This window comes from Pinus tabuliformis, chromosome 3_2 (assembly GCF_031772625.1).
Source record: "Pinus tabuliformis cultivar Carrire ecotype Pingquan chromosome 3_2, CPIR1, whole genome shotgun sequence".
NCBI lineage: Eukaryota > Viridiplantae > Streptophyta > Pinopsida > Pinales > Pinaceae > Pinus > Pinus tabuliformis.
In genome coordinates, this window is record NC_142302.1 from 179,787,286 (window position 1) to 179,800,369 (window position 13,084).

The 13,084-nt window shown below is 40.2% G+C and overlaps 2 pseudogenes; both read right to left on the minus strand.

The window, feature by feature from the left end:
* Positions 1 to 614: 614 nt before the first annotated feature.
* Positions 615 to 1,918, minus strand: LOC149180381 (kinesin-like protein KIN-13A pseudogene; annotated as a pseudogene).
* Positions 1,919 to 2,063: 145 nt separating this feature from the next.
* On the minus strand, positions 2,064 to 3,089 carry LOC149180382 (ferric reduction oxidase 6 pseudogene; annotated as a pseudogene).
* Positions 3,090 to 13,084: the final 9,995 nt, after the last annotated feature.

Consider the following 13,084-nt stretch of genomic DNA (forward strand, 5'->3'; position numbering starts at 1 on the left):
TTTTACAAAAAATTATTTTTATACATTAAATAAACTAAAAACAAAAAAACAACAGATCGACCCCCAAAACAGGGGCGCTGTTTCAACTAAAGCCATGAAGATAGAATAGAATCCTCCATCTGCTCTTAAAGATAGATGAGCCTTCCATTATTCCAGCGTGAAGACAAAAATAGGCAAACGAACCTATGAATGCCACTTTGCAACTGCTCTCCAAATTTCCGGAAATGCATTGCCACTTTACGGAGAGGGTCAAACTGCCATATATGCTCTTTTAGATGAATCAAATGCGCACATATTGCAATGATTGCCACCTAGGAAATGCCATTTTCTTATATCATTTTTTACGGTTTCTGCTCGTTGATAAGGATATCCATTTGGATTTCCTTTATTTCCTTTCAGAAATCTGTATTCTTTAACCAAACAAGACTGGATATGATCATCCAAAAGAAACTGTGAGAAACCAACAAACTTTTGAGCATGAAAATAGTATGCAAAATTCACAGTTGTACTTATAATGCCTATTTCATGTGTTCGAATAGAGTTGGCGACATGCTTTACACCAACTGTAATCAAGTTTTTCCGGTTTGAGGCATTAGAAACCTGTGTATTTTAGATTATAAGTATGTGAAGCCACAACTATATGAAAGTCCTTTGATCCTATCCGCATATCTGAGTGTATTCAGTGTATGTTCAGACGAACCTACATTTGGAGAAATACAGAAGATCATAACTGTGCGTGAATCACCAACAAATGAATCACAAAGCACCTCTGTCAATTTAATTCCTCGAAAAGGAATGTGGATATGATCATTGTCAAGAGCCCGAATGCACTCCTTCAAAGCCAACAAGCTCTTATTGATCTCTGTTCCTTGTTTGTCTGTCATTGTCTGTTGTGTCTGCACCACGTTCACTTCCAGCCAGGTCAATAAAAGAAAGCTTCCCAACCATTTTTCCCCCTTTCATCTCATTGCCACTGACGTGTCTCTTAACAACCAGCTGTAATATAGCATGAGATCGTGAAGACTCCTCATTGGCACCTGTTGAACCAGTACTTCGGGATGCATTTCCTTTTTCAATATAATCCCTCACAACCTGAACATCTGAGATTTAAAATTCTTGCAAACCAACAATGCAAACCTGTTGTCGGCCATCCTCCCACATGCATAATTTCCTCCTATCACAAAGAAGATCATAGAGTTTACCCCCATAAAAAAAAAATAAGCCACAAGCGGAATCCCTGGTTTCGGTACAGTGTTTGGTGCATCAACTCAAGTGTATCTCCTGCTGCCTTGAGAAGCAAAGGCTGCATTGTATATGTTTTACCACTGCCCATTTGACCATATGCAAATCATGTTCCTTTTGTGCGGCGAAAGATAGCTGGAACGATGGGTTTCACAGTACTACGATAAACTTCCTCATTTGTAACATGTTCATCTAAAACAGCATCAAATGCGAGTTCACTTTTTTCGACATATGCAGTCAAATCCACCTTTAGCTTTGTCTTTGAAATCATGAATTTTTCATTTGTAGATCTGGGCACAAATGACAATGCCCACGCAGGTGCATGTCTGTTTTTCAGTCCTTCTTGCTCTCTCTGAACACATGACTCTAGCCGCTGGTATCTTTCCAACAAAAAGCTTGTCTCCTCCCACAAATCCCTAAGATATGATGTTTTTTTTGTTTTTTCATTAAGATATAGTGTGCCATTAACAGACACCTCTATAGAAGGAGATGAAGTGACTTTTCCAATAACCTCAAACAGAACACCGGAATCATTGAGTTTCTTGGCAATGACATCAAGATTGGCACGGCTAACCTCGAGGACAAGGCCAAGTTCTTCTGCAAATAGTACTTCAAATATACCAGCACTTTTAGAGCTTAGGTTAACTTTCATCCCACAGTTTCCTGCAAAAGCCATCTCCAACAGAGATACAACTATACCCCCATCACTAATGTCATGACCAGCTGAAACAAGATTCTCTGCAACCAGGTCCTGGACTGCATTGAAGAATCTCTTGAGATCTGAAACATCATCAAGGTCTGGGCAAATGTCACCAATCTGATCAAAAAACATGAGCAAGGGCAGAACCACCTAAACGGTGTTTTCCTTTAGCCAAATCAACATGAAGTAGAACTCCATCATCTCCCAGCTTCAAGTCTGGTGTAACAGTCTTTGAAATATCTGGACAAGTCACATAAGCACTGATTACTAGATTCCCAGGAGCTTTGACAGTCTCTCCTGCAGCTTGTGCTGCCATAGAAAGGCTGTCTTTGCCACCATCTATTGCTATCCCAAGTTCTATCATTGTATCCCGAACCAGGAACTCAGCTTCCTTTGATTTTTTGACTGCCCAAATCAGCAATATGTTTCTTGGTAAACCAAACTGGCCCTGTTCAATACGATGAAGAAGGTCTCGCAAGATAGCCACAAATGGTGAAATTCCAATGCCACCAGCAACCAGAATCAGATTACCATAACTTAAGTGATAATCTACCTCATGCCCATAAGGACCTTCAACTGAAGCATTCAATTTAAAAGGACATCGAACTGCTAACTGTTGTTGTGTTTGTTCCCCGATCATTGAAACAATATTTTTCAGTTCGTGTGTCCATTTTCCAAGAGGGTTGATAAGAATTGATAAATGATGTCTGCCATCATATGGGCTGGATGACACACTAAATTGATGCCATTGTAGCCAAGATAAATTTCTTATTTGGATAAAGACAAAACTCAGCGCATGGTAGCACAAACCTGGTGGCTTTGATATAACCAATTCGATTGTTCCACATGGAAGGCACTTTGCCGACAGCAAATCAACATCTCTTCGAGATTGACAGAATCTAAGAAACCGGTCAACTATGAAGAAAAAGATCCCTCCTGCTGCTGTGGCGAATAGATAGTCTCCCACATGTAACGCTAAGAACACTATGAAGAGTATGTATAATTGATGTGTGTAGAAAAAGAGTTCGAAGTAGTGCTGTCGTACAAAGCGCAATGAAGTCACCCACATGGCCAACCCAGCGCAAAGGCTTATCTCCCCTGGGAGATTTGCAATATTATCCCGTTGCCACCGAACCACCTGAAACATAGCATTAAGAATGCCCGTGAAGTTATCCGTGGGATAAAATCAGAAGGTTATCTGTTTCAATCTGGGGAAGAACCGCAAGGAATTCATTCCTTTGCCACCTGTCAATTTGACTCTGACAGAGGACTTTGAGAAGACGGAGTCTAACATTGGCTCCACTTGGGATGGCAGCTGCCGCTTCGTGGAGGTGCCAAGAACCGCAGAACTTTGGGAGAGCAGACAGTGCCTCCACCCATTGGGCAATGGAGTCATCATCGACACAACTCTTGACTTAATTTTCAAACTAAAACTGAACTCAAACTGATTTGATCTCAAGACTGAAATGACTGAAAAAGACTTAACAATCTTCAAACAAACTAAAACAAGATGTTGCCCTTATGGCTGTTTATTTATTTACAAAATCTACTCTAATCTGTTGTACAAACAATAGATCATGTAATACTGAAATGCCAGATTAACCATTCAAGTAAACCTGAGAATGATGCCGCTTGAGAATGCTTCCACGAGGACACAGATGTAATTGCTGGCAGCTCTTCATGCACGTATTGAACCTGGTCACGTACAAGACAGCCTGATCTATCAATCAAACTGAAAAATATGTCCATGTATGTTGCCATTGGATCGCGGAAGCCGGATTTTGTTGGCTGCCCCAACTCTGCAATACATACTTCCAGCTACACATTGTCAATGTAAACATCTGTAGGCAAGTCTATGATTTCTTGTTGCGAAGGAGGAAGGATTTCCAAGAACTTTTTAGGGTCTTGGAAATCATATGACTGGATTTGCTCATCGAGACACTGAATCTCCTTTTAGATTCTTTCAACAATTAACTCACAAAATTTAGTTTTGAAGAACTTTGAAGATTTCAACCAATGAAGCAAGGTACTGAAAAAAGCTTCATCAAATTCAGAATCTGCTAACTCATTTCTTATTTCTTCTACAGCTTCACACAGGGCAGGGTTTGCCACATACTCTACCATTGCATGAATGAATCAACAAGCACTGGAATGTCTGGATCGAATTGGAGTCGCCAGGTGAATGGTTCAGCCTGCATATGTATCTGACTGCTGTCCACCATCAGCATCAGATCTGCAATTTGATTTCATGTACTGGGACAAGACAATCAACAAATTGAATGTTCTCCCCAGTATGGTCGCCAATATGTTAGCGCTTGAAATTTCACCTCAGGCTGAGAAAGGTAAACCTCAAGGCAACATCAAACCACTTAGCCTCGTAGCTAGCCCTACGGGGCTGGAGAGGGCTCTCTCCGGTCTATCTCGGTGAAATATTCAATGGATGAGATGACCAATAGGGTAACACTGATTTTAGGCTAGTAAACTGATCAAAAGGGTTGATTTGGGATTTTTAGAGTTTTTGGTGGCAAATTGAGGAATGGCAATTTTGGGTGCGGGGATAGGACACAGTTTCTGCAGGGGGTTCTTTGGGGCGAGATAGGATACAATATTGATGCCTTAGATTGAGGTGAATGGATGAGAAAGACAGGTGAGGAGCTAAGGAGAGAAAACAATAACTTTGAATTCTCCTTAAACAGTAGAAAACATTGAAATTAAACAAACTTAAAAGCAGAGCATGACAGTCATGAATTCTACTTTAACACTTCATTTGTTTAATGTGCAGAAGGAAAAGAAAGGAAATGATTCACATAACACACTTACAAGTACATAGAGAAACACACCATCAATACATGTAACCACAAGAATCCCAAAAAGGACTGCAAAACCCTGGTCTTCCTTAGCCAAAAATTGCAGAGATACAGTGAATAATACAATGATAGCTTATCCCTCAAGAGTCCAACCATGAAAATGAGCAAGAAAGTACATAATATAGATCATCTAACCTCTTTCCCTGCCTCCATGGGTCGAGCTCACTATCCTAGGAGCTGTTTCAACCACTTCTAAACTAAGCACTACAAACTAGGCAATCAAAACAACTTGCCTCTATAAGCTAGGAAACCAACTCATTCATTTAATTTTCACCTTTTTCATGAATGAATCTTCTAGAAGAGGTACATAAGCGTAAAAGTGTCATAAAAGTACATTAATTACATCAAAGAGGATAATAATCCACCCCAAAAAGTCAAACAGGGTCAAATTGCGTTTTTCTGAGCTGTACACTGAAATTTGGAGAAGTTTGCCTGACGGGTCACGCACCTCTGCCTGACGGGTCGCGCGCCTTTGGGACCACATTTGGGGCACTTCCCGGTGGCCAAATTGAGCAAGAGTAGGCTTGTTGGAAAGGTCTGTGAGTCTACTTTCCAACCCAACTATAATTTCTGAATTTGGTGGTCATTTGCCCCTCCAAAATTGCAATCTCCCAAGACTACTTTCTGTGTCTCAAAAATGTGGCAGAAAGTCATTTTTTGCTCCTTTTTTGACTTTCTGGAGGCCCAAAACTTCATAAAATCTCAAGTCCATTGATGAGCATATGTAACTTCTCATGAAAAATCTGGAAATGCTGAGTTTTTGCAAAATGGAGTTGCCAGGATGAAGGGTCGCGCGGGGGGTGAGACCCGTTAATGGACAAAAACCTGTAAATTGCCTAAAAAATCAAAATTGACCCAAAATGTTCAAAATTTCTTGGGATTTGTGCTGTGGCTGGGCTATTTAGTGCCTTGGTCCTTCAGTGAAGCCTCGGCCAAGGTATGGAGGGGATCGGGCCTCTTTCTCCTTTTTTGTGCCTTGGCCAACCGCCTTTGGAACATCTTCATCTTTGCCTTGCACACATGCATTCTTGCCCAACGGGTCGCGCGCCTCACCCAACGGGTCGCGCGCCACTGACGGGTCGCGCCCTGCTTACCAAACCGACTACAAATTTATCCAAGGACCCTCTAAAATTGCCAAATTGCCTAAGGTAGGCTCTCCAACTTAAGAATGGTTGCTTGTTATGGTCAATGGGAATCTTAATTGCATTTTTAAAGGATCTCCATGTGCAAGAGAAAAGCTCCATGTTGCTGCATTTTAAATTTGTAAAATATGCCTAGGGTTTTATGTTGTTTGAAAGGTATTCCCCTTGTAATCATTTTCCCCATTTCCCATGTCATTTTCCTTGTCTTTCTATATAAATTTCCCTTTTATTTGTAAAGAAAAATCCAAATCCTACCCCTCTTCCCTAAAAAATGCAAAATTAAGCCCTAACCCTACCTCTCATTACCCATGTAAACAATGTATATAATGATGCATATGCAATGATTTTTTGCAATGTTTTTTCCCTTGAATCCATGTTTTATATATTTATTCCCATTTTCCCTTTAAAAGTGTCCCTCCCCTAACATTTCCCCTGTGCTCCTTGTCCCGTTGAAACAACATATAAATCAACATTTTACAAGGCAGAAACATCAGTACATTTTGGCCACTCTGCTCCTTAAACAATGTCAAAAACCGAAACCTATGAGCAGAGTGATGACCAGGCATCAAATTCAGAGATTGAGATACAGAGGAGGCCTCATAAGGGAGGAAAGGGTGGTCATCATAGGAGAGAGGAGCCCACTTCTTTGGCAGATTTACAGGGTTGTCCTATGGCAGTTTCATGTTTCCAGTACATGTCTTGCTATGAGTTTTGTGAGAGGATCTCTAGGATTCAGCACCACAGAGAGTTGGCTTGCCTATTTGTTTTACACTTGCATGATGGACATGTCAACCTTGCCGGGGTGGACTTTACATTGACACCCGAGGTGATTTCACAGGCCACAGGGATACCTAATGTCGGAGAGGTATGGAATAAGCGCAAGGTGCTGGACAGTGTTCATTTTGAGCCTTTCGTTAGACCAGCACTCATGAGACACTTAACAGGAGTGTTTCCCTTCAGATTTCTCAGGAGTGAGTATGCTCCCATGATGAGCTCATCATGCTCTATTTTACCTGTGAGGGTAGATTTTCACAGGTATATTCATACCATATTCGCCTCTTGATGCACTTCACACGGGTACGAATGATGAACATCCCTGTTTTCTTCTATCAGAACATTGAGAGGATGGTGTCCATGATGCAGAGGAAGAGCCTGGCACAGCAGTATAGGAGCCTTTACCATTATGGTTTGATTCAGCTTGTAGTATTACATTAGTTGGCTCAGCAGGGCATCTCATGGGAGGAGTTCATCTCTCGTGAGCTTTTCACAGTACCACCACCGCCACATCCTGAGGTTATTCACGAGGAGGGAGGACTATCACAGCAGCATGACATCCCCGTCCCTAGACATGTCAGCTCCTCACCTTTGGTTACTTATCGGAGAGGCCAGAGGGCCTTATTTGCAGCAGCTCGGCAAGTACTTTCTCCACAGCATGTGGAAGGGGTCTCGCCTTCTTCATCGGCTCATCGAGTGTTATCTCCACATCAGGTGGAAGGGGCCTCGCTTTCTTCAGCAGCACAGGTACCAGGGAGGGGCAAACAACTCGAGATTGACGAGAGACCATCAGGTGTTCCGGATATAGAGCTTATTGATCTTGATGTCAGTTCTCCTAGCCGAGAGTCAAAGGAGGTCATTCAGCACCTTAGAGCTGAAAATGATGCATTGCAGAGGAGGTTAGAGGGGGCACAATGGACAATCTCATACCTGGAGCAGCGCAACAAACAGTTGGAGGATGAGCAAGCTCTTGATGAGTTGTGGAGGATTCGTAGTGACCGCAACTTGAACCGGAGAAGACCCGGTGATCTATTGCCCGCTGAGCGAGAGTCCATGCTTATCCAGCTTAATGCTCACTTGGAGAGGCTGTTGGCTAAGGCCAACCAAGAGAAGAAATTACTAAGGAACATGAAGAACCATTATTGGGCAAGAATGCACGTGTGCAAGGCAAAGATGAAGATGTTCCAAAGGCGGTTGGCCAAGGCACAAAAAAGGAGAAAGAGGCCCGATCCCCTCCATATCTTGGCCGAGGCTTCACTGAAGGACCAAGGCACTAAATAGCCCAGCCACAGCACAAATCCCAAGAAATTTTGAACATTTTGGGTCAATTTTGATTTTTCAGGCAATTTACAAGTTTTTGTCCATTAACGGGTCTCACCCCCCGCGCGACCCTTCATCCTGGCAACTCCATTTTGCAAAAACTCAGCATTTCCAAATTTTTTATGAGAAGTTACATATGCTCATCAATGGACTTGAGATTTTATGAAGTTTTGGGCCTCCAGAAAGTCAAAAAAGGAGCAAAAAATGACTTTCTGCCACATTTTTGAGACACAGAAAGCAGTCTTGGGAGATTGCAATTTTGGAGGGGTAAATGACCACCAAATTCATAAATTCTAGTTGGGTTGGAAATTAGACTCACAGATCTTTCCAACAAGCCTACTCTTGCTCAATTTGGCCACCTGGAAGTGCCCCAAATGTGGTCCCAAAGGTGCGCGACCCGTCAGGCAAACTTCTCCAAATTTCAGTGTACAGCTCAGAAAAACGCAGTTTGACCCTGTTTGACTTTTTGGGGTGGATTATTATCCTCTTTGATGTAATTAATGTACTTTTATGACACTTTTACTCTTATGTACCTCTTCTAGAAGATTCATTCATGAAAAAGGTGAAAATTAAATGAATGAGTTGGTTTCCTAGCTTATAGAGGCAAGTTGTTTTCACTGCTTAGTTTGTAGTGCTTAGTTTAGAAGTGGTTGAAACAGCTCGTAGGATAGTGAGCTAGACCCATGGAGGCAGGGAAAGAGGTTAGATGATCTATATTATGTACTTTCTTGCTCATTTTCATGGTTGGACTCTTGAGGGATAAGCTATCATTGTATTATTCACTGTATCTCTGCAATTTTTGGCTAAGGAAGACCAGGGTTTTGCAGTCCTTTTTGGGATTCTTGTGGTTACATGTATTGATGGTGTGTTTCTCTATGTAATTGTAAGTGTGTTATGTGAATCATTTCCTTTCTTTTACTTCTGCACATTAAACAAATGAAGTGTTAAAGTAGAATTCATGACTGTCATGCTCTGCTTTTAAGTTTGTTTAATTTCAATGTTTTCTACTGTTTAAGGAGAATTCCAAGTTATTGTTTGCTCTCCTTAGCTCCTCACCTGTCTTTCTCATCCATTCACCTCAATCTAAGGCATAAATATTGTATCCTATCTCGCCCCAAAGAACCCCCTGCAGAAACTGTGTCCTATCCCCGCACCCAAAATTGCCATTCCTCAATTTGCCACCAAAAACTCTAAAAATCCCAAATCAACCCTTTTGATCAGTTTACTAGCCTAAAATCAGTGTTACCCTATTGGTCATCTCATCCATTGAAGATTTCACCGAGATAGACTGAAGAGAGCCCTCTCCAGCCCCGTAGGGCTAGCTACGAGGTTAAGTGGTTTGATGTTGCCTTGAGGTTTACCTTTCTCAGCCTGAGGTGAAATTTCAAGCGCTAACAGCCACCACCATATCACTCTAAGATATAAATATGTTAGCGATGAGGTTGATACCATATCACATAGAGAATCCCCACATAAGCATGCTACTGACAATCACCCAAGCCATTTTTTTGCAAAATGAACCCCTTTGTGCAAAAATTGCATTGGTCCTTATTGAGCAAAACCATAGCTCCAAATATTGTCGAATACAAAAAATTCAGCTAATGGAATCATTGGAGAGGGGTGCCCCTAGCTACAACTTGTTGTTAGGACTCCAATGCCATCCACGATTTTCCCATTTGAGTCACAATTATAGTTTCAACAAACTTTGAAAATCGTTTCTCAAAGCCATTTAGGGACACATTCTCAATTTTGTTTGGGGGTATAAAAACCAAATCGAGTATCATAAATGAGTTTTGTAACCTTCAACAAGTGTGTTTGGCCAAAGCCCATGTGATCAAGCTATGCACAATCACTCGAGCTAATTTTTTGAAAAATGGACCCCAAAAATTACATTAGTCCATACTAAACAAAACTCTACCATTGGATATTGTTGAATAAAACATTTTTCAACCAATGGAATCACAAAAGAGGGGTGACCCTTATTGTAACCCAATGTTAGGAGTCCAATGCAATCAGTGGTTTTCCCACTCGATTCACAATTATATTTTTATGGAGAGTTGCAACTCACTTCCTAATGCTTTGTCAATTTTATCTAGGGCATAAAAATGAATTTTGTAAACTTTGGAAAGGATATTTGGCCAATTCCCACACGATCATGCTATTCACAATCACTTGAGCTAGTTTTTGTATAATGGACACCTTTGTGCAAAATTTGCATTGGTCATTATTGAGCAAAACCATAGCTCCATAGATCATGAAATAAAATAATTTTCGACAAATGGAATCATAAGAGAGAGTGACCCCTAGTTGTAACCTAATGTTAGGAGTCCAATGCAATAGACAGTTCACCCATCTGAGTTAGGGTTAGAGTTTTATGGCAAGTTGCATCTAGCTTCTTGAGGCCACTCAAGCACACATTGTGAATTAGGTAAAGGGGCATAAAAACCAAACGAACTAACATAAATGATTTTTGTAATCTTTGACAAGTGTGTTTGATAAATTCCCTTACGATTAAGCTACCAATAATCACCTAAGCTATTTTTTTGAAAACTAGACATATTTTTGCAAAAATTTCATTTGGTGCTTATTAAGAAAAACCTTAGCTTTGTAGATTTTTTTGGCAAATGGAATCATACGAGAGGGGTGCTCCTAGTTTTAGCCTAGTATCAAGAGTCGAAGACAATCAAGAGTTCGTCTATCCTAGTCACGGTTTTATGGAAATTTCCATCTTACTTCGTGAAGCCATTTAGTGACACATTTTGAATTTCGTCAGGGGGCATAAAAATCAAAGAAACTGGCATAAATGAGTTTTGAAAGCTTCGAAAAGTGTGTTCATCCAAGTCTCACATGAGTAAGCTAACCACAATAACCCAAGCCATTTTTTTGCAAAATTGACCCCTTTATTCAAAAATTGCATTAGTCCTTACTTAAAAAAATCATAGCTCCAAATATTGTTGAATAAAACAATTTCTTTTCCATTGGAATCCTAGAAGAGGGGTGCCCCTAGTTATAACTCGGTGTGAGGAGTCCAATGCACGATGATTTAACCATATGAGTCAAGGTTTTAGTTTTATGGAAAGTTGTAACTTGTTTCTTAAACTCATTCAAGGACATTGTACATTTGGTTTGGGGGCATAAAAACCAAACCAATCAGCATAAATGAGTTTTGTAAGATTTGGCATGTGTTTTTGGCCAATTTCCTTGTGAGAATGCTACCCACAACACTTCAACATTTTTTTTCAAAATGGAACCCTTTGTGCAAAATTTCATTGTTCCTTATTGAGTAAAACCCTAGCTCTAAATATCTTTGAATAAAATAATTTTTGACCAATGGAATCATAGGAAAGGGGTGCCCCTGACTATAACCTAGTGTTAGGAATCCACTGTAATAGACGACTCACCCATATAAGTCACTATTAGAGTGTTATTACAAGTTTTAACTCGCTTCCTAAATCCATCTAAGGACACATTGTGAGTTTGGTTCGAGGGCATAAATGTTGGAAATAATACTAAGAGGCGGGGGGGGGGTGTGAATCAGTATTTACAGTTCAATAATTTTTCATTTCCCAAACAGATTTATATACGCTACTTCTGTGAAGTGAATTTGTGTGTACACGCTACTGTGATTAGAGAAACCAACGTATACCCAGAGAACTTATAATTAGTCAATTTATCGTGTGTTGAACCTTAATCAGTGCATCAATAACTTGTTAAACAATGCAGTAAAAACATAATAAACCATCACACATAAGAAACACACATAAACACCAATATTTAAGGTGGAAACCCAATGTGGAAGAAAAACCACCTGCTACTTTTGTCTTTGTCTTCTTTTAATATTAAGAAAATCCATTTACAATCTTGTACTGGTGTAGGCTCATACTAGTACATAGACACCCACCTGCAGAAGGCTACAAGCTTCTCTCGTTTTCCAGCTTCTACTGGAAGGGAGCTACAACCCCTAGCTCTTGTACTAGCCAATGTGTTTACTAGTACATAAGTGCCAGCCTACAAAAGGATACGACCTTCTCTCTTCCTCCAGGGACCACGTTTCATAAATTTTCAAATTGGATTCTCCTGGTACACAACAATACAAATGAAGGCCTTGTTTCATCAAATTGTCATACTGGACCCATCAGAAACTTTGAAACTCAAACTGCATCAACCAACAATTAGTTAATCTGAACAATCAAATCACTATCACCAAAACACTGTGCTAAACCCAGAAATCTACATCATCATTCAGAACCAAATGTAGCCTCAAAAATCATGCATCAAATTGTCTATGCTACTTTACTGAACCCAACCTACGTGTATACGCTACTTCCTTTAACCAAACTTGAGTATACCCTAAAAAATACTGAAACATAAAACTTCTGAATCAAGTATGTACCAACCAGCAATATACTGAATATCTACTGTCAATTTATAGAGCTTTACACAGGCAGTAGCAAAGATAACCCTTCTTACTTAGACAATCAATCAGCCAGGCACCAAACTCCTTATGCATTCAGTTTTACATTCAGATCTAAGAAGACTTCATTGACAGATAGCAGTAAAACAAAAGAACTCATTAGATAGATCAATCAAATCCGAAGAATGGGATTTTCTTTTGTATACACTACTTGGAAGAGAAGAACCTGCATGTATATGCACTTTTACCGAGACGAACCAACATATATATCTGCAAATATTAACTCATAACTTCGCTTCTATTCTAGACTTCAGACAAACCCTGATCATGAATTTTAAAGAATAAAACAGGTGTACACAGTTAGATCTAGCCCAACCAATATCAGATCATTCAATGATAAGTCATTTAAGGTCTCATGATCCCGATCCAACATTAAATTCAAGGTGCACATAATATTTCAAATCAAATCGCAAGTACAACCGCTGCAACATAAAATATACTTCAGATAGAAGTATTCCTGGGAAAACCCTTTTTCTTGCACACTCTAGCCTTATGATATTCTCCTCCTTATATAGTTTTAGGCCTTTCTCAATACCTTGGACCAAAACCACTTAGGACCCATGGT